Source organism: Rhinolophus ferrumequinum, chromosome 26 (genome assembly GCF_004115265.2).
Source record: "Rhinolophus ferrumequinum isolate MPI-CBG mRhiFer1 chromosome 26, mRhiFer1_v1.p, whole genome shotgun sequence".
In the NCBI taxonomy this organism is placed as follows: Eukaryota; Metazoa; Chordata; class Mammalia; order Chiroptera; family Rhinolophidae; genus Rhinolophus; species Rhinolophus ferrumequinum.
This window is the reverse complement of record NC_046309.1, coordinates 12,852,837-12,877,914: the sequence shown is the minus strand read 5'-3', so window position 1 is coordinate 12,877,914 and position 25,078 is coordinate 12,852,837. Positions and strand designations below refer to the sequence as shown.

General features: G+C 40.4%; 1 protein-coding gene across 5 annotated transcripts in view; it reads left to right on the top strand.

Moving 5' to 3' along the window:
- Positions 1-25,078, top strand: part of CALD1 (caldesmon 1) — a 198,219-nt gene that overhangs the window by 74,944 nt on the left and 98,197 nt on the right. For all 5 annotated transcript variants that reach the window (XM_033098734.1, XM_033098733.1, XM_033098738.1 and 2 more), the window contains exon 2: positions 10,820-10,913. The gene's annotated coding sequence lies outside the window, so the exon portion shown is untranslated. The remainder of the gene's footprint in view (positions 1-10,819; positions 10,914-25,078) is intronic.

Below are 25,078 nucleotides of genomic sequence, written 5' to 3'. Positions count from 1 at the left end.
CGTGAATTTTTTTGGAGCTGCACACACGGATGGTTTCACCTTTTGGTACATGGGTAGGGTAGAACAAGGTGATTCTAGGTTCTAACCTGAGCCCTGAGCCTTACCGTTGTCCAAATTCTCTATGTCAGAGTTTTGTGCTTTACAGTGATAGAGCTCAAGTCTCCGGATTAGGTCTTGGCTCATAGCTCTGGGGTGGAAGAGAGAGGTGGGCAGCACTGGCTGGTGAGAAGGTGAAGAAGGGGAACAGAATCCCCTTTTGGGTGTTATTTTGCTTTGTGTTTTTGCTCATCTTAAGCAACTGGCCATAAAAGAAAGGTAATCTACAGCTCTGTCCTTAGGTATTTAAATTTCAATCTGTAGTCAAAACTAACACTAGAAAAAGTTTTAAGAAGACTTCAAAGAAACGAGTACATATTATATAACAGGAATATGGAACTTGATTCACTAAATCAATGAAGTGTGTTTAAATTTGCCACTGAGTGGACAGAATAGAAAAAAAAATAATTCAATTGCTTTGATGACCAATAATCTCAATCAGAAAGTACTGAATTAGGGCACTGCCTCTTTGTGAATATGCAAAATGCCTGAGTCCCAAGTTCATTGATGAGATTGTCCATACGTTGAGAGTATACTGGAATCAAATGAGTTCAAGTTAGTTAAACTGACAATTATTAAACATATTCTGTATGCCTGAAGCTGTGCTGTACAGCAGATCTCTCCAACTTATTTGCCTTGCATGGCAAGGACGTAGGAAAATCATGTACTGATGTACAGAGCCCTCATGTACTGATGATGGGAATAGAAATGGTACAGCCATTTTGGAAAAATGTCTCAAAGTGCATCAGATGATTAAACATAGAATTAGCACATGACCATGCAATTCCACTCCCAAGTATGTACCCAAAAGAAATGAAAACATAAGTCTGTACAAAAGCTTGTACATAAATGTTTATTGCAGCATTATTCATAATAGTCAAAAAACGGAAACAATCAACAGGCAAATGGGTAAACAAAATGTGACATATGCATACAATGGAATATTATTGGGCCTTAAAAAGGAATGATACATGCTACCACATGGATGAATCTTAAAAACATTGTATTAAGTGAAAGAACTGAGTTACAAAAGGTCACATATTATAAGATTCTATTCATATGAAATATCCAGAACAAGGAACTCTATAGAGACAGAATATAGATTAGTGCTCAGGGTTGGAAGATACAGAGGAAACTAGGGGAAGGGTGATGGCTAAAGGATTTCTTTTGGGGTGATGAAAATGTTCTAAAATTGATCGTGGTGATGGTTCACAGCTCTGAATATACTAAAAACTATTGTATCATAACACTTTACATGGATGAATTGTACGATATATGGACTATATCTTAATGACACTGTTATTTAAAAGTACAATAATAGCTGATAAATAATATATACTTGATAAAAAATTTCAAGAAGCCATACATAGACACATAGGCAGAAGAGAACCAGGAAGAGTGTATCCACTGGAAAATATAATATACATAAGAACTAAATGGACATTTCTTGTCTCTCATCGGAACCTAAGTATTTAACATAGTGCCTTACAAATAACACAACAAAAATCAGTGCTTGTTGATAATGATAGTGATGGTGGTGGTGGTGGTGGTGGTGACAACAGAAACAACTGCCCTGCCTTGCTACAGTATTTGGACGTTGTAATATCTCCATTAGGTCTTTCTGGATGTGGACCAAATTCGAGCTGCAGGAACACCATGATTCTTTAAAGAGAAAGATTACATTTTTCTTGGGAGTCAGCGTCCTATATGTTTGTAGTCACAGGAAACTTATCACATACTGATGTCAGCTACTTTCCCCTAAGACGTCCAGACATTTCATAATGCTATCAATGACTTTCCTATTTGCTTCAGACAAGTCGAGAACTCTTCATAGAACTTAAAAGTAATCTGCCATTCACCCTGCCGAGGGTACATTTGTATTGCTTCTCCGATCAGAAATTATCTTGCCTGTAAAAATCCTCTCCCATTCTTCTATTAACCATCGAAAGATCCTGGCTAGTACAAATAGCATCATGGATAATTCTTAATCTTAAAAAAGTCCAAGAAAAAAGAGGAATAGGCTACAGCAATTAGGCACTCTTTTAAGACCTTGAAGTCCTTCTTTTGTACTATCACGTGATCTTGTTCTGTTGCGATAAAAAAAATGTTTTCTTCTTCATACTTGTACAAAATTGGCTCCTCTGAGAATATATATCTAAGCTATATCCTTTGCATTCCACAGAATGTTAAGGGGAATTCGGTAATATTTCCTTGGCTACCATTGCTAGCCCTGCCAGTTAATGGTGTAGAAACAAGCTACAGGTTTGATTTATTCTGCTTTCCAGATACAGAATAGCAAGGACGGAGGAAGAAAAGACGCTAATGCTGGTTGGGGACCTATAGCTTTGTAGGTTCACTAATAGGCGCTTTATATGTTATCTCATTGATTCCTTCATTCACTCACCTGACAAACCTTTATGGAGCATATGTTATATGCCATGGAGTATGCTAAATGCTTGAGATAAATTATTGACCAGACCATGTCATTTCCATCAAGAAAGCCATACTCATACAATGACAGTCCAGTGTGGCAATGCCACCACAGAGGCATTAACAAAATACTGTATGGGCACAGAAGAGGGCAAACCCTTCTTCTGTGTTACTAAAAAAGAAGTTGTTACTATCCTTCTTTTCAAATGAGTAACTGATATCCAACAAAGAACTTTCCTAAGGTCATATATCTATTATGATCCTACAGCCTGTCTTCTTTCACAATTCCATGCTGCTTCAAGGGAAAGACCTATGCCCAAACCAAGTGAACAGTTTAAAGCTTGGCCAGCAATCCAGCGAATCTGTTTGTTGCAGAATGCCAGGAGAGTGCTTACTTTCGTTGAGTAACTGATTTTTTTTTTGGATAATTACAACAATTTCTTTGGTCTCGCTTTGTTTATAGCCTGCTTGATAGCTAAATTCTTATCACAGTATCTTATCAATAGATTTTGTCCCTCTGATCTACTAATTTACACAAATATCTATATATCCATATCAATAATTCCATAGTACCATGAAGCATATATCTCATGAAAAACAAGAGATTCTCCCACAGACACAAAAATTTACATTGAAATACAAGCATACGATAGACAAATGGTACTCAAGATACACAGGCAAAAACTAAAAAGGAAACACACAATTTAAACAAATAAAGAGGAAACCTGTGCAAAGGCTTGATGCACGTATGAGCCACTGGAGACAGATTTGGGAAGGTAAGTGATGGAAAGTGAAGAGGAGAAAGTCTGGTTCATAAGCAAGGGGCTGAATACCCTGAAGTTTCATGACAACTTAAAATGATATGTAGTCCCTGTATTTGAATTGCTTTGGTATGGGCCACTTGCAAAAACATTCAATATTTCCCTTCTAAGATATAGTAAGCCAAAAAATATATATGGAAAGTTCACGAAGTCATTGGTAAATAATCCAGTGTTGACTTTTAATTTAGAAATAACTGGCCAAATCGATCCCAGCCTTCCCGACTACAATTTTCCCCCTGCAGAGTACATTGATTTGTATTACCTTATTGTTTTCTCTCATTGTTTGTATTTCTTTTTATTATTTTATTTTCCTACTGGTATAATATATGACCAGAGGTATTGAACTTTTATGATTTTATATATTTTGAGCTCATAAATTCCCTGTACTTGTCACCTTTCCAGACCGAGGCTTTATTTTTTTCCATTCACATGTTATAACAACAATGCTTTTTATTGATGTATACCATGGAGCAAAGTGCTTAAGTCATAATTCTACGGCATGATGGATTTTCACAAAATGAACACAACAGGGTTAGTCAGCGCCGAGATCAGGAAGCAGAACACTGTTAGCACCCCGGAAGCTGCGCCCCCTTTTGCAGTCATGCCTCCTCCCCTCTTCCCCACTGCCCCGGGATAACCATTGTGCTGGTTTCTACTCAACCGAGTATTGGTTTTGTCTGTTTCTGAATTTCATACTAATGGAATGCTAGAACGTGTGTGCGTGTTTGTGTGCGGGATGTCTGTTGTTGAACATTATTTTTCTACAATTCATTACCTGAGCAATACTTAGATTTTTGTAATTATTGTACAGTATTTCATTGTTTGCCTGCCCCACTTTATCCATTTCACTATAGATAGATATGGAGATGATTTCCAGTTGATGGCTATTATGAAGAGTTCTGGCTGTGCATTCTAGGTCATGTTGTTTGATGAATATAAGCCTGGATTTTTGTTTTGTAGGAGTAAGATTTCTAGGGCACAGGGTTTGTAAATATTCAGCTCTAGCAGAGACTGACAAATATTTTCCCTAAGTGATTGTACCAATGTACATTCCGACAGCAGTGCATGAGAATTCCAGTTGCTCACCAACACTTTGAATTGGTGATCTTTTAAATTTTATCTGTTCTAGTCATGTGTAGTTGAAATTTTAATTTTTCTAATGATTAATGCGATTGAGCACTTTTGATATGCCTGTTGGCCGTCTTAATATCCTCTTTTGTGAAGTGCTTCTTGAAGTCTTTGCCCACATTGGGTCATCTATCTTTTCATTATTGATTTGTGGGAATTCTTTATGTATGCTGGATACAATGTGTCCTCTGTCAGATATATATGTATGGCTAATATTTTTTCCCCAATCTATGGCTTGCCTTTTCACTCTCTATATGGTTCTTAATTTTAATGCAGTACAATTTATCAATTTTATTCCTTTATGGTGAATGATTTTTATGTCCCATTTACCAAATCTTTGCCTGTCTTAAGATCGTAGATTTCCTACTTTTTTCTCTGAAAGTTTTAATGTATAAGTTTTCACATTTAGATCTACCATAAATCTTGAATTATTTTTGTGAGTGGAAAGGGGATATGGTTTTAAATAAAAGTTAGTATTTGGTTTTCTATTTTTCCACATGGGGATGCAGTTGAAGTGCTAGATGGTGTTACCTTCTTTCAGATAAGGTTATTCTATCTTCCAATAGTTTGATGGAGTTGAGGACATTCCCTTTAGTTGAATTAGGGCTGAGGTTGTTTGAAACTCGTCTGCCATTTGATCTGACACCATCAACCTCCGATTTGCCCCCTCCCCAGATGAGCTTTCCAAGGGTCCTAACTGAAATTATATCCCAAGATACGGTCTTCTTTTTTTCTCTCGCTTCCACTTTTCATCAAAGCGTAATTTGCGTACAGTAAAATGTACCATTTTTAGTGTATAGTTCTGCAAGTTTTGACAAATGCACAGTTGTGTGGCTACCACCACAATTAGATATGGAACAGCTCTATCAACTCCAAAATGCTTCTTCCTTCTTGAACCTGAAGGTTTGCCTCCTCAGGTCCATGAGACTGCTGAAATTTCTGCTGTGCATTTCAGAAACTTTCTGCTTGGTTTTTTAATTCTCTTACATCCCCTTATCTTCTTTATCTTAAGGATCCAGCAAACACTTATCCAGGCCTCCCTTCTCTCCAGATATTGGTCCCTTAAGTCTTGATTACTGCAGCAGCTCTCTGATGCCTTCAAATAGATTTTGGGGCTTTTTTTTGGGGGGGGGGACTGTATCCAGATTTTCTAGTTGTTCTCAACGAGAACATTGGACTGCCATAAGCTGTTCCATTACACGCGAACACCTAAGGCAGTCTACATACATTAAACAGACTCATTAAGACCTTTCTCCAAAAATGTTTTTCTTTGTATAGCTCTCAAAAGGGTAAAAGAAATGTCAACATTGGCAGCTATGATTACTCCAAGTATTCAATCATAGAAAGAGCTTTGCAATCAAACAGATCTCAGTGCAATTCCAACTCTTATTTATTAACTATGTGGTGGTGATTCTGAATCTGTTTCCTTTCTTTCAAATGCGGATAATAAAAACAAGTGGTCTTACAGTTTTCTTTTGAAGAGTAAGTGAGATAACAGATATCAAGTACCTTGCACCTAGTAGGCATTTAGTAAATTATAGATATTACTATGTACTATATTATTATTTCTCTTAGAGCAATAAAATGCACTCACCTCTTAGAAACGATGGAGAATGGGTGGAAGTAGGTGGTCCCTGAAAAGCAAGCCCCTTCTCTGAGTACCCTGTTAGATGCTGGAAAGAACTAACTCGATTGGACTTGTTTTATTCATAACCATAATAAGGTCATTCATTCACAGATACTGAGACATCCACAAAACTGTTTTTCCTTAAAAGACCATAGAATTATACACGAACCATCTGAGTTGGAGGAATCTTAAACATCTATTCCAAATGCTTCATGTTATAGATGAAAGAATTGAGGGGCCAGGAGTGGTTAAATGACTCGGTGAAGGTCAACTCACACATTGGTATTTATTTACGTGACCCACATTCCCTGAGATCACATATTTCTTCCCTTCTAAAATGCTCCTCACTCCCATATTCAATTTTACATGTAAAACAGAGACAATTCACAAGAGACAATTATTCACGTTTTATTGTTACTGGCTCATTCTAAAGCCCATAGATCTATTTTTAAATATTTTATTTTAATTTCTATCCACACAAATTATGTGACTTCCTGCCAAATAAGACTGAAATAGCTACTTAGCATTCCTTTCCCATTCCAAGGATATGTTCTGTAGCTTTTCATTCTTCTGTCCATTATTAAGAAATATTCTGCCTTATCCTCTAGTGCACAAGAGAGAAGGCAGCTCACACAACCCCACAGAAAGCAGTACTCTTTAAGTTTTCCAGTGAAAGGAGGTATGGGGGTGGGGGAACACCTGTGCCTTTCTGGGCACTGGATGCACAGGTGGCCATGTGTGACCTTGGCACTGTCCTCTATGGGTAGGGACAGGTCATTAGACCCACTGCACCCCTCCTGATTTCCAGCAAAGGTTGCACTTTGAGGATCATTGTTTGGTAAAGTCCCTTTGTTGAGCACATCTTTTAGCATTGTGTATTCTACTAAAGGACAAATACGCCTGAATCTCATCTGGACCAAATGACTTGCAAGAGTTTCATGCACACAGCGCACACAGTCATTTCCTCAAAGCCTCTACCTCACACCAGGATTCTCAAGCACTCCTCATGGAATGTTCTTTCCCTAGATCTTCACAAGGGTGGGTCATTCCTAGAAATGTATTTTCAGCCGAGCTGTCTGCTCTTCAGAGAGACCATCCCTCCTCATCCAGCCTCCAGTGGCCCTCTGTCACAACGTGCTGTTTTATTTACTCACTATAGCAAATGCGTGTTGTCTGTACCCACCAGAATGTAAGCTTCACGAATGCTGAGCCCCGCTCATCACAATGGGTCCCCTTCTGGCTTAGAGTGCTCACTCAGTGAATGAATGATGTGGACATGGATCCCTGCAATACAACCATCAGGCTTATTCATCCTTGTCGTTATAGTGATGTAAGGAGATGGATTAGAACAGGACGTGGCACTCAAACCCTTACTACACACTTATTGTTACCTCCATAATAAAAAGCAGAGCATATTAGAAAAGAGTCATGGGAGAATTTTTTTTAACGTAAATATTAGTGTTGAAATCAAGGGGTCTTAATTTGACCACGTATAAGGTAAATTTTTTACTTAAATAAAGCCAGGTTCTTCTTGTTGGCTCTACAAAATCACTCAGTTTTAAAAATGATCCCTGATTCAACCTTCGCGGTAATTCCCTGGTATAATAAATTATCATTTGAGATCCGCTCCATCACCCAAACCCTTGGTATCTGTTTGGGAAATGGCATCTTTTTGTGAACATTTGTGAAGAATTTTAAAGTAGAATTGTAACCACTTTTTGCAAATACGTACTGGCAATGTTTTTCCGTTTGTGTAATCTGGAAGGTGCTCGTTTCTGTTTCTTGTGCTACTGAGTGGCTTTGGCTAGAGGCATCCTGAGGATTTTAAGAAAATCACTATTCTTGGAGGACTGAAAACCTAATTGGGAGAGAAATTCCTCCTTTCCTTTTAGTGTGCCTTGATTCTCCCATAGCGAATGAATGCTTTCATATAAAACCCAAATTTCCCCACATGCTTCAGTATGATTCAATCAAAGGGACAATGAATTGCATCTGCCTATTTGACACTAGCTGGGAAGGAGACTATGGAAGGAAAACCCACTTACAAGTCTAACGCAGTCCAGCTCTCTCTCTCTTCCTTCCCCTCTTTCTTCATCTCGGTCTTTCCCTTCCTTACCATGTCCAGTCCAGATTCAGCCTTGCCTGCAGAAAATTCCAGTAACTGCCACTGGGCCAGTGCAGCCACAATCTGTGTGGGGGGCAGTGAATTAAAATCAATGGCTGAAAGGGATCAGTGAGTAATGTTTCACCCGGGCATCTATTGGAAGTTGCGATGTAACTGATGGTAGAGAAAGATCTTAAAACAAGGTGTGAGGGTTTTATCAACTTTCTGGCCCTTTGATCCTAAATCTGAAAATAAAAGGGAAAGTAGATCTGAAGACAAGCTCTACTTTTAGTCATTTTGCCATTCACTTTATGGTTTCTCTTTGCCTTTCTATCTTTGCCTCACTAACAAGAGAGTTCGTGGACCAAAAAAAATTTTTTTCCATTGATAGCATTTTCTTTCTTTACTTTTTTTTTAAATTCATTCCCAAATTTTAAAATAAAAATACAGAGGGAATTGGGAACAGGGATAAGTGAAATTAGACGAATAAATACTGACCCAGCCAGAGGGTTTGGGGAAGGTACTGTGAATTTTTTTCTCTGTAAATGTAAATGTCTCTCAGTATTTTCCTTTACAATCGAGGCAAGTCACTCCTTGCTTCCTTCTAGTCTCTTATGCTTTCACTGAATCCTGAGGGTCAAGGTTGGGAGGTCATTGTGGGGTGGGTACTATAATCGATGTCAGCATCCAAAAGTAGGGAACTTTTTTTCAGGTGCAAATTCCTGAGCACTTCTGTGGAGTATCCCATATGGTATTTTTTAAAAAAAAACAACAAAAAACCAAAAATAGAAATGTCTCCCGAAGATTCTGATATACAGCCAGTCTGAGAACCCCCATTTTAGGGGGACAGTACACCCTAAGAGCCATGAGGCCAAGGGTCACGGCTATTTGCTCATTTTTGTATACCCATTCTGTTCCTGGCACATAGAGGCCACTCAATCCATATTTGTTTATAAATTTACTCATAGGAACACACTTTGTAATTTGTTCTCATCTCAATTCCAACGTCTAGTACTCTGCAAATCGCTTAGCAAGTAGTTGTTAATTAGGGGTGTGGGTGCAGAAAGGGAGCAGAGACTGCTTTGGGAAATCAATGAAAGCTAAAACACAAAAAATTTGGCCTGCAGTTTCGGGGAATTCACAATCTTCCCTGAAACTCGTCCATGGGTTCTGTTTATTCATTCATTCACTATTCATTTCGTAATGCCCTACTGGGCTCTGGCAAGGGGTTAGGAACTATACGGAACCAGATTATGCGCCAGGTTTAGTCAAGCTTTCCAGCTAGATGATGGCTCACAGATTTTCTTGTACCCCTCTCCTCAGACTTATAGAAAAGACCTCCAAAATTGGGCCCATAGTCGAAGAAAAGGAATTTAAATGGGGTGTAGAGCTCTTACCACTTTCTGACTTTGTAACCTACAAGTGTAATTGTATGTTTTATCACTCCAACTAGTTTTTTGGCTCCTGAAGTCATGATCCACATTCCCAGTATGCTGAGCAAGGCACTTCGGATGTATCGACAATACAGCAATTGCTTAGTGTGTGCGCTTGGGACGAGTAGGAAGAGGTGGTAGATGCTGAAGGAAGAGGACTAAAGGTAGTCTGAGAGATGCTCAGGAAAAGGAAAAGGCACCTGATTTTGTTGACTACCTTAGGAGGCCCTCAAAGTTCCCCGATTCCTAGTTTGCAAACCAACCTTTCTGAGACAGATACAAGCCAAAGATGACACACTAGGCAGGTTTTTGTTTTGTTTTGATTTATGGGTTTTGTTTTTGACCTGCGAAACCTGAAATGAGAATCCAGGAACGCAGGACCAATTTCGAGCAGTGCCATCCCAAGCCAGTCCCTTAATCTCTGTGAGCTTCTGTTTTCTTCCAATGCAAAATGGCAGAGGGTGGGGATGGGGGAAAACAAGGTATGCTCTGAAGGTCGGCTTGAGACCCATTATTCTACTAAACAAAAGGCAAACATTAAAAGCCCAAAGTTGCATTTACCCTAGTCGTTAGTATCCCTTGTTTGTATCATATTGGGGCAGGTTTAGGGGTGTGATGGTGATTTACTGTCACAGTTACTATTTCTTTGGTCCTTCTAATGTTTAAGATGTATTGCTACGTTTCAACCGAAAGAGAGTTAACCCTAGATTATCTACTGCTACATTTCTATAATTATTTGTAATACTCCAGAGCCTCATTTTCTACAGCTGGTCAAGTTCCCGACCACCAACAGCAGAAGACTTTGAACAAAGCAAAGGGTCTTTGAAAGTCAGAAGCTTAAAAGGTTTAAGAGTTGAGCTTAGAGAAGGGGTGTCCTTGGCTGTGTTCTAAGGTCTTTGAGTTTGACTATTGGCATGTGTACTACTCCCTGTTTTATATTAACCATGCCACCTTTTCTACCCCGTTATTTAGAATAATTTAGGGGTTGACTCTGTAATAATTGTATTGATTTTCTTTAAAATGCAAATTCACAATATCTATTTATATCTATGCCTTATTTCCCCTTTAAGGTCCTAACTAACCATAGTACCCGAGGAAGAAATGATATTTTTAAATATGTAGTCTACATTAACAATAATTCTTTCCACTTAATTATGTTTCCATCTTCCTTTTACTCCAGGTATCATTAAAACATTCCTGTATCATCCAATCGAATTCCATAGGGATTGGCGATCAACCGGAAGTCTTCAACGTGGATATCTGATTGCTTACCAGTTAGTAGAGGTTAATGTGATTTGGCGGCGAGGGGATTCTGCTCTCAGCATTGTATAACCTATCTGCCTGATTTGCTAAATCCTTGCACTCAAAGAGGCATTGTGAGAAACCAAGATTTCTGCTATGCTGCTCACAGTTTACTTACCAGTCCATTAATCTATCAATGTTGGAAGGAGTTGTTTTGTAATCTGATTTTTTGCTTTGTGTTTTTAAATTTGTTCCTTCCTATGTAATATCTTAAGCAAAACAGTCCCCACCCAATGATGAAAGTCCTCACTTCCTGCAAAGTGTGCTGATGACTTGAGGACACAAGGAGATGAGTCAGTCTTCTGGGGGAATAAGCTCCCCTGTGCACACATACTGGTGATTTTGCTTTAGCAAACTACCCCTGACTGAGTGGCTGAAACAACAGAGGCTTATTTTCTCAGAGTTCTGGAGGCTACAAGTCCAAGATCAAGGTGTCGGCAGGTTTGGTGTCTTCTGAGGCCTCTCTCCTCGACATACAGAGAGATGTCTTCTCCCTGTGTCTTCACCTGACTCTCTCACTGCCTGTGTGTCTTCTCTCCCTCCGTCCATTCCTCCCTCCAGATTTTTCTCTTCTTATAAGGACACCAGTCATAACAGGTGAGGGTCCACCCTAATGACCTTGTTTTAAAAACCTGATCTCCAAACACAGTCACGTTCTGGGGTACTGGGGATTGGGACTTCAATATATGAATTTGGGGGAAACACAAATCAGTGCATAACACCTCATCATCATTTTTGCCTCTCATATGCTGATGGTTAGTTCATTGCGTATGCGCTTCCTTCTGATTCTCCTCTCCTGGACTCCCTTAGCATTTATATCCCTCTCGGAGCGTTTGGTTTTTCTATAATTTGTTACCGTCTTTTGTGTACAGCTCTCGTTTCCGTATGACATTACATAATTTTTGAAATTGAAGAGTGTGCCTTTTACATCTCTTAGGGCACTAGAGGAGGTTTAGTATATGGTAGACATTTAATAGTATTTATTAAATGATTGAATGAATGAATGAATGAATGAATGAATTAGATGCAGCCTCTGAACCTGCAATTTATTTTTTTAAGACTATCTCCAACTGATGATTAGGGGTGCCTTTTCTTCACTTTGCACCTGCTGTCCCCCACAATAGGTGGAAATAAGTCAAGGCTGGAGAGGGGCTAAAAAAGCAAACTATGATTGGATGATCACAGGAGAGTGAACATCTCTCCGCAAAGAAGTAGGAGACAGTGAATAGCACATACTTGCCCCAGATAAGGTCACTCTTCCTTGAGAACACTGGGAACCAAGAGGGAGGGACAGTGAGTCCTGATTGAGGCTTATTGAGTTTGAGAGCCTGTGGGACGTCCAAGGCCATGTGTCTAGCACACAAGGGATACGCAAGGGATATGAAGTTCAAGAGAGAACTAGAAATAGAGATGTCCACAGTCACAACCTATATGTAGGAGTTCAAACCATGACAGTGCATGAGACCACCCAGCAAGCTTGTGTGGAAGGAAAGAGCAGTGATTTTAAAATGCCACCAAAAGTTGTGTGTAGAAAGTTTTCCTGATAAGTAACAGGAGGGGGCCCCTCCTGAGAGGGAGAAATCTATATGCTGCTTCCAATGAGGGTTTGTAAGGACATGTATATTAGCTAATGTGTATGCCTATGTCTATTTCTCTCTCCTCTCCTTTTCTGGTCCTATTTTATTCCTTCTGTGCCTTCTCTTTTGTGGCTAATGCCCCAAACCATTCCGGTGGGGCTTTCCCTACCCAGCTTTGCTCCCCTCTAGCTCACTCCACCCATGAGCACGTGTTTCACTCCCCCAGCTGCCTGTCCAGTGATCTCATACATCAGCACTTTCCTTTGGGGCCATCTTCTTCATCGGCCAATCAGAGCTGTCAGACAGTAGGAGAGGGCTGGGATTAGACTCCTAATGTCCAAAGAGACAGAGACAGGTCCCTTCTGGGGGTTGGGTGCCATGGAACATCGTCTCGTCTAGACAGAAAAGGGCCCAATTGGGAGGAATGTACCTCTTTTGTATCCTAAATTCCCTCCTTTGTCCATGGCTCCCTGCTGGTCTCCCCACACCACCTGTGGCCTGGAGGAAGTTTGGGAAACATGTTAGGGTCTCATGGCCAGGCCAGACGGGGGCTGGTGGAGTGTGGATGCGCCATGGGTCAGGAGCACCATTCAAGCTTCTCTCTGGGCACCGCCATCAAATGTCATTTCTAATGGAGCCATGTTTACCCCAGGACTTAATTTCCCTAATTGTTCCTGCTCACTATGATGCAAGTAAAAAGAGTAAAGGTGTTCCTTTGTTCCTTTTTATTTTCTAAAGTATTATTTCTTTTCCTTTAATTTCTCTCCTTGCTTTTTTGTCTTTTTCTCTCCCTTACTTCTTTTCTTTAGCAGAAACCCTTGATCATTCATTGGATTGTCTGATTATTAACAAAAAAGGCTATCAGAGGTCTGGAAGCTTCCTCCTTCTCTGCATACCCCATCCATTTTTTTAAATGAACTTTGAGATATCAGCTTTCTTCAAGTACCTTCTTCTACACTTTCTTCCTGGTGTTCTTTGAGTAGCCAGGAAAAAGATGCCAATTTTCTCGTAGCTACCCAAAATGTCAGTGACACCTGAGTCAGTGATTTTTTACGCAAATCGTTATTTACCTAAAAGGAGAAAGGAGAAATTTTGAAGTCAAGGGAAAACAGCTCTACAATCTATGAATGGCCTACGTGGAGTGTTCCAAATGAATGGTGGCCAGTGGCCAGCATAGGTGCCTCCTGACTGTGTTTCATTAATTTCAAGCAGCTAAAAGGACTTGGAGAGAAAGATAATTTTCCTATGAACATGTAAAAGAAGTGCTTTGAGTTGTGTGCAGGCTTTGCCCTTGTTTTAGAACACCATAAATGGGAGATTTTATAACCACTATGGGCCAATATTTTGAGTCACTGGAAGCTCCAGATGGAGTGGAAAGAGAAGGGTTTTTTTTTTCCTTTTTCCTTGAGTTTTGCTGAACAAGCCTCCCTGGATACTCTTGACAAAGTGTTCAGTCTCCTGTTTAGTTGAGTGTGCCCACACTCGTCACAGCAGGATCTGAACGGGTCTTTCTCATACGAGAAACCTTTCTTGCAGATTTCTGGTTGTGGCTTTAGAACGAGGCTCCTATGTGAGAAGGTCGTGAATTCTCTCCCTTCCCTAAAAGTCGCACCCTAGGTAGACTGCTTTCAGGTCCTTGTATTAAGGAGGAACATATCCAAGGAGCTCAAGTTTGGTTAGGGTTTGAGAGGACGTGAGGAATACAGATTCCCATGGCCTTCCCAACGTCTGGAAACCTTCCTGGTAAGGAGGGAAAGAGGACATTCCAGCATCGCCATGTGCAGGTTTTTAAACTTTGGCCAAATTATGGAGTTTTCCTGGCCAGGGAATTGCACCTGACCTTAAGAGGCACCTCTGTGGAAGCACACGTCCCTGCCTAGCATGGCTATCGCTGGGAACAGGTGGTGCGATGGTGTACAAACTGAGATGGACAAACAGATAGCAGGGAGAGAAACAGACAGCCAGGAGTTCCTGTCTAGAACTTTCCACCTTTTGTTCCAATAAGCACGAGTTAGTATGCAGTAAAGAGAAAAAGAATAATTATGCAATTTAGCTTTCAACCAAAACTACCAAAAGTGTCACCTGAGGTTTCAGCTGTGATGGGATTTGTACAATTGGAGGACAGAGATTCAGATGCTTCCAGACTCTGCTTTGGGGTGTTCGGCAGAGCAACGTTGTGAACATCTTGCACTATTCCATGCAAGAGTCCTCTGGTAGGATTAAGTAGAACAAGCACTCAATCCGAGGGCAAAAAAAAAACCCCAAAACCGAGACATTTTCCTTCTTCCTATTCTCTGTATCCCAGGTCCAACTTAATGTCAAATGAAATCTAGATTTTTTTTTTTTTAAATTGACTTTTACTAGAGGAGAAGGCAGAGCTTCATTGCTTGAAACAGATATTTTAGGACAAACTTATTACTTAGTAATTTTTTCTCCTTTTTTGCTAACTCAAAACAAAATGTCTATCATTCTCTCTAACACCAGCCTTTAAGAGCTGGAGACAAATGGAGTCTGAACATTCACGCCAGTGTGGTACAAATGAGCTGTGATTTCAGGATGCTGGCTGTTTGTCTGACAGGGGAAAAGAGCGGTTGACTAGTTTAATATTCTTGGCTTGAAAACACTTTGTTCAAGAAGGATGGAGAAGGCCAACATTAATATTGAGTCCTGTTATTTAATGACCAAAAACGATATACCGTGGAATGAAGCATCCTGAGTTTGGGGAAAAGTGTGTTGATCACATCCACAGAAGCAGAGGGGGAGTGAATACAAACATATGGGGGGGGTGTGGGGGGCCGGAAGGAAGAAGCAGGAGCGCTTCTAAAACCGTTTTCCTCCCAGTTCTTCAAAGCATTCCGCCCATAAGTGTATTACACCCACAATGGTGAATTTGATTCCATCACAGACTTAAAAATTTATAAACATAAAGACATTTGTTATAATGAGAGACTCTGGGGACCTATCTAACTGCCTCCCCCAGATTGCTGGCTAATGGTTTAGAAATGAAAGATGCAGTTGTAAGTCAGCGTCGTTGGGGAGGCCTTCTGACCACTGTTGGCACCATCTGTCTTTCTCTTGTTTGTCAAACCTACATATTCAGTCACTCATTAATTTACTCTTCCTACAGCTACATATTGAACTGGACCTTCTCCATCCCAGGTGCTATGTCAGGTCTGGGCTACATTAGCAGTTCTACTGTTCGCTGTCTCCTATGAAATGGACTCTTTTTATTCAATGTAATGGAAAATTTAGTGAATCCAATAATGTGTCCGTTGACGTAAATTGTGATTTCTGATACTTTTATTTGTTTTTCATGGGCCTCATCTTGGCAAAGCGTCATACTATTTTAAATTTCTCTGCTCTCTCATCCACCTATCATACTTAATTATGCGGTTTATAGGCAAAACACTGCCATGCACTGGCTGTATCTATAATTCTACTTTTCTGAAAACCGCTTTGAAGAATGAGGCACAACTGCCCCCAATGTTATGTGGCCTAAATTCTGGTTTGCATGAAGCGTTTTTTTAAACGGGGATATAATTGTAGTTTTGAAGACACTGAAAATTAAGAGCAAAGGAAGGGTGCTGTTTGTGGAATGCTCGTAAAAATCAAAGGTGAAGGACCCAAAGTTGATTTGCCATGAAACCAATGGAGTTTAACTTGTAAGCCCTTTCTCCCTTGGACAGGCCCCTGTCACAACCCCTGCTGCTGAAGTTTTTACGTTTACTATTGTATTTTCTTTCTTAAGGCCTCCCAAATAACCTCTAGGTCCCACAGAACCTAGATCTGCCCTGAGACTGACACAAACAGATAAACTTAGATGATTCAACTTCATGCCGGAAGCGAATTAAATGAGTAAAGCCAAGAAATGGCCAAACTGTGAAGTGTTGTCATTTATTCTTTTTTTGAGGCTTTAGAATGAATTTAGCCTATCTTCTTAAGTGAACGCCACTTGAATGAAATGATACATCAGTTTGCCAAAGCAGAAATGGACAAAACAGGTGATTCAGTTTTAATTCATTAATAAACATCAAATAGGAACTTATCCTAACATGGACCAGGAAATGGCTCTAGTAAGGGACCCTTGTGACGGACTGGATCCTTCCAAGCAATCACAGAATCATTTCATCACTGAGGTCCTTGCCACAACCTACCTTGTGTTATCTATCCACTTACAGGTCTTGTGAGATAGAGCACAGAGCTGTGATTAAAAGCACAGACTCTGGGGCCAGGCTGCCTGCATGTAAGTCCCAATTCTATCATTTACTAGCTCTGTGACCTCAAGCGAATGTCTCACCTTTTCTGGGCCTCAGTCTTTTTATCTATAAAATGGGGACAATGAGGATTGTTGTAAAGATTTCAAATGATATGCATAAAGTTCTTAGAAGTGGGCTTGGTAAACAGCCAGTGCCACATCTCCGTTGGATAAATAAACGTCTCCATCTGGACTGTACCCTAGCCTATATGTTCACTTGTGGTTTCCCCCTTGCACCCCTGCGGAGTGCCAGGCCTGGCCTGGGGTCAGCCATCAGTGAAGGACTCTATAGATCAGGGGTCATCAACCTGCAACCTCAGGCCCACGCGGACCTGCAAATGTGCTTCCTTCACACGGATTATTATTTTTTTTTTTGGATTTGAGTATTCTTAGGGATTCATGCATTCTCCATTTCCCCGTAGGCCACCACTCCCCAAATATGGACTCCTTTGGTCTTCAAAGCATGTGCGTTTGTCATTCCTGGTATAAAGGAGCGAACGCATAACTTGTGAACACTCATACAGTGGTGGCTCCTAGAGCAGGAGTAGGGAGGCGGGGCCAGTGACGAGGTGCAAGGTGAGCCACTGTCACTCCCTGAGGCCCTTCCCATCCTTGCTTACACACTAAGACTCATGGAAGGGACATCGAAGCTAGACACGCTGAGTAAGTACCTGCGTGAAGCAGAGGTGTGTGCTGCCTGACGTCAGAAGTTCACTTCCGTTATGGACTGAGTTGAGCGAAGCTGTCTAAGTGATAAGCTGAGTCATACTGGGGTCAGGAACAACGCAAAAGCTCAGGGACGTAAACAAAAAAGGTTTGTCACTCATGCTTTCTTTCTAACCCTGAGGAGGCAGGGGTCTCTGGTCCGTATCATTGTCAGCTACGATTTGGAAATATTGCTAGTTGCCATGATGGAGAGAGAAGAAATCTCCGAAGGGTCTCACATCCACAATTAAATGGCCTGCCCCCGAAGTGGTATGACACTTCTGTTCACAACTCATTGGCCAGGACTAGTCGTTTGGTCCCAGCTGACTGCAAGCAGGCCAGCAAGTACAGTTCTATAATGTGCCCAGAACAAAACAGGGACAGAGGACAAACGGCACTAGTGATCATAGTTTTCATAAGTTCAGCCAATGCTTTCACGCATCTACAAGGGCGTAGCACTGTGAGGCGATATTAAAGGAGCTCTGGGCCCTGACTTGTGCAGGAGAACGTTAGACTGATGCAGGAGAACTTCTAAAGCATTTGAATAGCCAAGCCATAGAGTGTCGACCACCAAAAAGAACAGTGTCGACAATGCTGCAGAAATTGAAAGAGAGGATGGTTCTGGAATAAAGATAGGACTGAGTTAGAGTCCAGAAACGCGTACGGGATTTGCAGAATGAGTGGAAGGCACTTGAAGCTACAGCAGAGAGGAAGCAGGGACAGACACCCAGGGGTTACTAGATTACTGCAGGACTAAGGATGGTGGGGTACGGAGAGGGATCAGGTGAGGGGTAGAGTGGAGCCATGCCATGGAGGGCTTCTGAGGCCGACAAAGAAACAGGATGGTGGCATGTGAGAGAAAGATCGCTCACCCCCACTAACTCCCTCTAAAACCAAGGCCCCCTAACCTCCCTCCCAATCACCAGTCCTCACCTGCTTATTCTCCCAACCAAGATCCCAGATGCTCGTTTTGCAGACACACAGCGCAGGCAGGGAGTGGAGACAGTAGTAAAGCTCGGGTTGCTCCTATTTCCAGTTTCAGGCATCTTTGATTGCTCCTCCTGCTAGCAAAGCATGTTCAAGTTCAAGTGAAATAGCCTGTCATTGCTGGGGTCAGTTCAGCCTTTTGGCTGTGTAACATCTGTTTTTGAAATTCAGCTGAGACCCTGACTTAAATCTGTTTAACTTAAAAAGCAGCAAGAGAACATCTTGTTTTCATGAATGTCCAGAGGCTGTGTGTCAACAAATAAAAGATCTGTTTGTGGTATTCAAAGTGGAAAAGCTGGTTGTGAGATGTTCTGCCACTGGGGTAGATTTATTATGAACTGTTGGTTTTCTTGGAATCATGAACCAAAGTTTGAAAAACCCATGGACCAGCTTCGTTTTCATCAGCAAATTTCTGTTTGACGGTGCGTGAGAAACACGCTTTTCTTGCCAGAAGGTCACTGAGCTAGATCGTTTCTAGAAAGATGCCCTCATTTGTGCCTCCTACATGAACTTCATGTGTTCAGTGGGTTCTCTGTGTCTGAATACATTTCAGCAGACAGCATCCAATAGATCATTATGTTGATATTACTCACACAGGGTCTGAGGTGGGAAAGAAAGGGCGAGAATAGTGCACCATCCCTCAAACCTGACTAGCTATTTCACTCCTCACCTACTTCTTTAGGAGAGAGAAGTGGAGAAGAGTTTGATTTATCAGCATCTAAAAGAGTGCGGGTAGACACGTAATAGATGTCGATATATATTTGTGTAATGAATACCAACTCTGGTCTTATAAATTCATATTCCCTTTATGAAGGCATGTCTGTATGTGTGTGAATGTCATTCCTTTTTTCAGAAAGCTATTAGGTCCTATGTCTTATTCGAGTCCCCCCACTCCCCAAACCATTAGATCATTCCTACAGTTGTCTCTCATACATAGCAGCTGGTGGTTTTCCTTCCTATCCCTTATCCCAATTTCTATTTCGTTTATTGCCCTGTCCACCATCAGACTATCAGCATGGTGAGAGCAGGGTCATTATATTCACAACTTCTAGGCCATACTGCACAAGGTGGCTATTATGTGAATGATACTTCAAAATATTTGTTGAATGCTTTTATTGACGTTTTCATTGTGAAAACGTCAGGGGTGCCAAAAAACGCACACACATGACTTGTATTCATCTGTGGTTATCGGTATATATTGAGTATTACAATTTTAATACAATTTTTTCCTTCTTAAAATGCAAATACATGTTTTTGGCGCCGTCTGTATATGAATTTAAACACAATGAAGAAGGCAAGAGGGCTTATAATGAAGTTGAATAGGCAGGGCCTTTTGTCTGATGATACGTGCACATTCATTTCGCCATGCACTCTACTGAAGGTCATGGCGTGATGGGTTAGTCTATCCATCTCTATCTTCCCAACTTAAAGTTGTCAGACCGGACCACATCTGCCATTATAACTGGCCAAGATTAATCACAGCACATGGCAATCGTTTAGGATTGTTTTCTCTCTCAGATAGTTGACTCATTCCTTGTGGGTTTAAATCTATGGCTTTAGCCTTATTGGCAATAAAATTTGGCCCACCAAGCTACCTGGGAAAGGCAGTACAAGGATCTATGGTCAGATAGAAGATGTTTGGGATGCCCAACGGGCATATGGCTTAATCTGCACATCTGTTTGTCTAGTGGTCACTGTAGACCTTTCCGATGGTCAAGCAAACTACGAACACTTCAATTTGAGTGGGAACAAACTGGATTCACTAGCTTCATTTTGCTTGGCTGCATGTGTCAACAGGGTTGCAATGGGAATGATTTTTGAGTTCGAAAAGATCTCAAGAGAAATGCTCATTCGTTTACAAGAGGTGCAATTCCACAATAGCTTCTTGCTTTGTGTACTTGAAAACATTCCCAAAGAAACAAAATTGGATGCAGAAAAATAATGGGAGGAAAGAAAAATAATACTCTGAATTCTGAACAATTCTACTTTAATAGGTTGATCTGTCTGCCAGCTGGCCACAGTGTTGACTACTTGTAATATATACTTTTGGTAGGCCACATGTAGTTCTTGGAACTGTTTATATTAGACTGCAGAAACTTAATTATTCTAAAATTGGCAGGACTCACTTTGGTTACTTAATACAAAATTGCTTAGTCATCTTTATACATAGTGTGGACAGCATTGTTTAAATGTGAAAAAGTGGGAAATGCAAATATGCTCCAAAGAGATTTTAGGTCAGGTAGAAAATCAAGAAGGTGACTTTTTTTTCAAGATACTTTGCAGGTGGTTGCCATATGTTTTAATTTGACACGCTAGGTGACTGTTGAGTTAAAGTCCTTGACTACAAGTATTTTTCAGTTTTCTTTGTGGATTTTGTTAGAAGTAAAAAGCTGCTGCAGCATCTTCTTAAATTGTATCCTAATCCTAGGTTTTTCAAAGTACAGGTTTTTCCAGCAAGAGTGTGAGGAACTCTAGGATCAGCTGTCAGAACAGCTTTCTCTTTCTCGGAAACAAACAAGGATGTCATTTCAAGCTGGTTGTCACAAAGATCCTCCTTTTGTCTCTTTTGATTTGAATATATATCTTACCATACTTGAACTACTGCCTTCCAAATACAATGCGAATTTATAGAGATTTGGCAAGGAAGTGGGCAGGCCAAATGAGTGTCTTCCGTGTATATTAGAGTCTGAAGTAGAGCCGGTTTTCCCAGGAATGCCCATGGCAACCTCACACTCTTCCTGTGACCTGGGCCGGGGGTCCTAAGAGAGATGGTGAGAAAAGATAAAAGTCCCGTAGCCAATGGGTAGTGACATAAGGCCTGAGAAGGGTAGGTTCCCAAGCAAACATCCAGAACGGGGCCTTATGTTTCTAATTACCGAGCATGGTTAGAGAGCAAAATCAGGCAACACTTCTTTTTAGACTGATGGAAGCATTTAAATCAGCTCTGAATGTCAGTATTTTCTAATTATGATGGAGGAGTGGCAAGGAATCTCCAAAGGCCTTGGAAATTTGGAGTGTTTCAGCTCAACCCTGATTCTCTTCTTTTCTTATTCATCATATGTCTGCTTTGTCTTTCTTTCTCTTTGAACATCCCAGAAAAAACATATTTCCCCACTTACTAATGCCTAATGCCCCTCTTCCTGAAACCAGAATGTGTTTCTAAGACAAGGTTCTTTTCCACTAAAGGAAAACAATAACTAAAAATCACTATATAAAATGGAGCTCCACAGTGAACCACCACCATCCCCAAGTTTACTAAGAGCTCAGCTGGAGACATGGCATTTTGATAATGTCTTAACCAAGTTTGTCTGTTTACCAATTACATCCCTTGAATTAGGAATGCCCTGGAATCCATTCCAATTCAATAAGTGTGAACCTATTGCTCACTATATAAGATGCAGTAGTGAGTTCAGGGATTATTGGAGGGATATTTGAGGGATTTCAATCTCCTAGAAAAGACAGACGTGTCCTTAGTAATTAAAATACAAGCTACAGACCCAATACAAATAAACGTGGGTATCCGTACAAAGTCATGTCAGTGAGTAAGTGGTTCGGAGATCCCATGGTCTTGTACTAGTCTTAAGCCTGTTACTGTGTGAGCCATTGCTAACGTGAATAAAAGTCCAGACATCCCCAAACTAACAAGTGGCTGAAACTACCATCTAAATGATTCCTGTGACAGGAAAGAGGAAGAAGTCTATGCACTTTTCAATTTATTATTTCACTGCTGTGGAGAGTTGTATGTTTCAATTATGCATCTATTATGTCCAAGGGACATAATGGATAACGTCCCTTGGTTTGGTTTCAAACCTTTTCATCTGAGATTATCACCTCATAGAAGATAGTCTCTAATTTGCTTCATAATTCCAGGACACAATAAATGCATTTGATGATCACGATGAATAGAAGTTGAGAAAAAGTCCCTGGGAATAAGTCCCTAGGCAATGATAGCAAGTCTGTCATGGACAAAAATGTTGCCTTTTACAAAGTACCTCTGGGACGTACCTTTGAATTGTTTCCAACAGTGTAAATGGATTTACCTCCTGCCATCTAAATTCTCTCACCTTGTATTAACAAGATAGCTGGCGAAAGCGCAGGATCTAGTTTTCGATCACTAACTAAACTGGAAGTGCTAGTTGAAAACGCAATCACAAAGAGCAGGGTTGCTGATATTTTTATAGCTGAGTGCACCAGAAAGGCCAGAGGATCGTGCACAAGTAAAACTACTATTAGGTAAAATATGATGATCTCTGTGCCGTGTTTATCATTGATAAAGACCTAGGCCTCTGATCTTTTCTTCCAAATAAATCACTCTTAGGCCTTGTTACGCAATTTGAAGTGTGATCCCTCTTCAGACAGGGTCTCAGCTTATTTTGCACTTGTTGAACATTTCACTTTCTCAGTAGCAAGTGCCCAGTCCCAGCGAGACTGGCCTACCCAAAAGACCCTCGGCCGGACAACAGAGAGGTGACTGAATGAGGGAACTACAAGAACACGTCCATGCTTTGAGATGCTGACCTGTACCACACCTCACATTTTTGTCCATCTTTTCTATGAGATTGTAAGGTCTCTGAGGACAGATACTGTGTCTTACACACCTTCATGTCTCTGAACTACGTAACATTAGTTCACCTTGAACGATCATTTTGTGTCAGGAGTTAGAAGGCCTTACAGCAGGGCTGTCCAACAGAACTTTCTGCGATGACATAGATGCTCTCTGTACTGTTTTCTATGGAAGCCAGTAGACACATGTGACTACTGAGCATTTGAAATGGGCTAATGAAGCTGAGGCACAGAATTTCTCATTTTATTTCATTTCAATCAATTTGAATTGAAATTGTATCATGAGACTGATGGCTACTGATGAGAAAGCACAGCCTTCGGATCTTAAAAATATCTTTCACTACAGCCCTAAACAGATGGCCATTTCTTCTCCACCTGACTGTTTCCAATAATAATAGTTCACACTTTCTCAGCAGCCCAACCCATTGTCAGATAATTCTGTTGGGGCCAGGACCTGAACCTCACCACATCAAAGCTATCCTCTGTTATCAGGCATACATTTAGAAAGCACATTATTCCTTTTCTCCTTCTTCTTTTTTTTAGTAAAGCTATGCATTTTTTTTCCTCACACGTACACGTTAGTGAAAAATCTCCATTTTGCCTTAGGGTTCACAGCTATACCTTTTCTCTAGGGGCCAAGAGAACAGCAGTGGCCACATGCCTGTTCTGATTTGGTATTAACCTGTGTCTTTCAGTCTAATTCTCCTCAAGTTTGCCAAGGAAAGGTATTTTTAGCTCTTGAAAAGGGCTCAGAAGGAATTGTGTTCCAAATGTTCACGTCTCCTCCCTCTTCTAGGAAAACCTTTCAGATTGGTTTAGAGATGTCTAAGTACCTTTCAGATTGGTTTAGAGATATCTAAGTCTAAGTACCAATCCTGGTTTTCCACTGATTGGCTGTGGTTAAGGAGATAATGCCAAAGTTCTGTGTGTTTCAGTCTGCTTTCTTTAGATGGAGATAAATCTACTTTTCTTGTTTGGGAGGATCAAACAGTGATCGACATAGAGTTTTGAGCAATATAAAAGTGCTCCAAATAAGGGGGTAGTATTTGCGATAACATTTTAAGATGTGACTAAAATTCTTAAATGTGTTGTCTTCCCAAGTGTTGAAGTCAATATACAGAGGGTGCCAAAAAGGTGTATACACATTTTAAGAAAAGAAAACTGTATTAAAATTGTAATAATATATACTGAAAACAAAAGATGAATACAAGTCACATTTGACTTCTGCAGTTACGAGACGTGCTCAAAGTGTTACCATCAGCACCCAGACACTTCTAATTACGGCGAACTTCTGCTTGAGCAACATTGACCCAAGTGTCCACTTGTATACATTTTTTTTGGTACCTCTGGTATATAAACACCATCATTTCACAAATCTAAAATGCCCTAACATGTCCATTGTTTCTAAGGTAGAAGAGAGAGCACAACATTGGTTTTAGTACCATGAAAGTTGTCAGTTCCCCTGTTTTGCAAATGGAGAAATGCAAACAGAGACAAAATAATGATAAAAGACTAAGCAGGGAAGGAGAGAAAAAATAGGACATACCCTGTTAGCTCTTAGTAGTGTTCTTAGCTTTGCGTCCTGGATTCCACTGATAAGAGAAAAGAAACAACTTGAGAAGGCAGAGTTCCTCAGATTGATGCCATTCACTCTTATTTCTATATTGCTGGTCTTGACAAATGTGTCTTGATGATTGCATGTCTTTTTTTTAAGTAGCACAGATTTTTGGAACAAGATGGTGAAGGTTGAGCTAAAGTTAAGTCCAAGCTGTATGTTAAAATCCATGTGTTTATTTGGTTTTTGAGTCCCAAATGATCCATTCAATTCAGAAAAGAGCAAAACAGGTTGATAAATTGAATTTTTTTTAAAGGACAAAAGTTCATTTTCTACAGTCAGAAAGAAAACACTACCAGATTTACTGTGTAACTACTGCGGCGTGGGTTTATATACTTTTGAGATTCATATATAGTCTATTACAAAGGTCTTTAATTCTCTTTGTAAACACTGATCAGTCCGTAAAATACAGAGATGAATCAGCTTGAATCACAT